The sequence below is a fragment of the Camelina sativa genome, chromosome 12 (assembly GCF_000633955.1).
Source record: "Camelina sativa cultivar DH55 chromosome 12, Cs, whole genome shotgun sequence".
NCBI classification, from domain to species: Eukaryota; Viridiplantae; Streptophyta; class Magnoliopsida; order Brassicales; family Brassicaceae; genus Camelina; species Camelina sativa.
In genome coordinates this window covers 7,250,803-7,254,009 of record NC_025696.1, presented here as the reverse complement: position 1 = coordinate 7,254,009, position 3,207 = coordinate 7,250,803, and positions in this window count along the sequence as shown.

Genomic DNA, 3,207 nt, shown 5'->3' with positions numbered 1-3,207 from the left:
ATGTTACCGATCGGCCCATCAGGCCCGGAGAAAGAAAGAGAGCGCGGAGACGCTTCATGCTGGTCAGCTCGCAGCTCGGGCCCGGTCAAAGATTCCTGCATTCAAGAGGATTAATTAGTCCGCACAAATCGTGTCTTATTAATTGTACATTAATTGGGTAATTAATTGGTCGGTATAAATATGTAAGAGGGGTGTCACTTGTAATGGGTCGAACCCTTTTTCCCGAAAAAGCAATACAAAATCAAATACTCAAAAACTCTCTCAAATCAGTTCGGAATTACTTAACGGCGATAAGCTCCTCCACAGTTAAATCACTTCGGAAGGAGAAGTTCATTTTCAGTTCTCACAATAACCTGCTTGATAGACATGTTTATGGCAAGTGTTTGAAGTAGTAATCGTAAAGAAAGGAACCTTGAAACTCTAGATTCGCGATTTTCGCCCCATGGTTCGTACTTTCCTGTTGGCCCAGCTGAGGATATCTGCATCAGTCATCTCTTTACCTTGTGTCTGGGATCTGAGACTCTTGAGAAGTTAGAGCATATGGAATCTCATCAACTGCCATAAGAGACCTGTGATAGACAGGGCCGGTCTTAGCAATATTGTGGCCGTAAGCATTTTTGATACATGGTATTTTATATATATAAATATTAACTGTATCCATATGATACATACAACTAAAAAACGAAGATTGTTGATAGGGAGACTCGAACGCACGACAAGGTACTTGTTATCAACTACATAACCAACTTAGCTAAGAAAACTTTTTGTTAATTAAACTAAATAGACTAAATAGTTTGTATATAATATGTGGCCTAAAGCACATGCTTTAGCTGCTTTAGGGGTGGGCGATAGACAACCATATCTCCAGTTTGTAAGGCGATCATCTTCTTTCATCAGGCTAACAAATATTGAAACATGATCTCTCGGGTAATGATTACCAAGAATGAGTGATTACCAAGAATGAGCTTCTTATTCCCTTAAACTATGTCATATCCAGCTACATTTACAAGTGACAATTTCAGCTGTTTCCCGATCTTTACGACGAGATTGCATGAGTTCTCTACTTTTCTAAATGACATGATCACATCTTTTGTATACACAACCAATATATACATTAAAAAGAAAAATATTCAGATTTTTCTTCTCAAAAAACGTTTTACATTTTTATAAGACATTTTTAAATTCTGTGGTTAGTGAGAGATTAGTGTTGGACCGTTGGCTCTATTGAATTATTTATTTACTAGATGAGGACCCGTTCGATGTGCGGGTTTAAAGTTTTATAAATTAAATTAAATTTAACAAAAAATATATTAAAATGTGTTGTACGTTTGTTATAATACACGGATTTATATCCATTTACAAATATTTTATGTATGTGTACTATTAAAAGTGTACTTTTTAAAACCTAACTATATTCTATGTTACAAATTTATTCTTTATCACCACCTAGAAAATGTCTATATGAACACATTAAGTCAACTATTTTACTTTCACTTCTTCATAGTTTTTAATTACAAAAATTGTTGGCTCAAAACATATTTTGAATAAAAAATATATTACATAATATACTAATCAATTATGTACCATCACAATAATGTATGACCATCATGGAGAAAACCTCGGCTCCGCCCTCATCCCTTATAGAGAGAACCTTGCGTCTCATTTCCTCCACCATAGAGAAAACCTTGGCTCCGCCTTCCTCCCTTGGAGAGATAACATTGCGTCCAACCTCCTCCACCTTCCTCCCTAGGGAAGATAACCTTGTGTGCAACCTTCTCCACTATAGAAAGAACTTTGGCTCTTCCCTCCTCCTGTGTAGAGAGAATATGTTCACATTTTTTTGCTATCTCAAAATGGCTTGCTCCGACAACTAATGAAAGTAAAAAAAAAATGTTGACGTCACAAAATCTTTTGATAGTAACTAATGTTAAATTTCCCAATGTATTCGTGGAAGTGTCTTTGACACACCATGATGTTGCTTTGTCTCTGTAACGCCTCAACCGCCACCTTGCTTAGTGAGCCCATGTCCACTCTCAGTCCATAGGCCCGCCTTCCTAAGTGTGCCCTATATCTTTCCCGGCCCATGGACCCACCCATATTTGATGGCCGGTTTGTTATGTCAGAGAGACTTTAAAAACTTGTTTACCGACCCTACAAATCTACAAATGATCTTTTCTTGTGTTTTGTCCTCACTCGCACAGTTCCGACAATCACTTCCAGGAAGGTCACCAATCATAAAGTTCTCTCAGGATCCTTGACCAAAAAAATAAGTGCATTTTGGTGATATATGTGGCTAAATCAATTCTTTTATACCTTTTCCGCAAATCAGGATGTCACAGTCTTTGAGCTCATATGGATCTATCAACAACGATCTATCTATATATGTTTGTTGTAAGCTTGTGTTTGATTAGCCTATTTTATCCATCCATTAGGTTGATGAGCTTCTACTCGTTATCTCCCTTTGGGATTGAATGAATAATAATAACATTTATGTTTGCAAAATAAGAAAGGCTTTATGACCAACCAATCAAGGTTGAGAAATTAAAACAAATAATTTGACATAATTAAAGAAACAATAGAATATTATAAACACGGTAATATATGAATCTTAAATAATTCAAAGATGAAAATATAAATTAAATAAAATAATCTAAAAATACTACAATAAATTTTAAAATACAGTATTAGGAAAAGAAGATGCATTTATTAATATTTTTCTTGGGTTAACATATTAATCTTACCATTTCCCATCTGAAAAAGGAGAAAGTAGGAGAAAAATTTGGTTTAAAAGAATAAGAAAAAATTAACTTCCCATTAAAATTTTTTTCTAATTAAATAAAATTGAAAGCAGTGTTTTTGAATAAATTATTTAATTATGAGATGGTATATCTTTATATAAAAGTGAGTATTTACAAAATTTTAGAATTAATAATTATCTGTATAATATCCTTAATCCTTTTTTTTTTGTAAAATTAATAATTTAAAATAAGTAAATAATATTATAATTTCGAATTTTATGAAATATATATATATATATATAATCTCCTTATTATTATTTAAAAAACCTTTGTATTTTTTTTATAAAATCTGTAATTTTTGATAATTATCTTTTTACATTATTAATATTTTTAAAACAAAATAATTTATTTTTGTTGTAATCATAGTTCTCCTATTAAATATTAACTTTTACACATATCAGAAATCTGA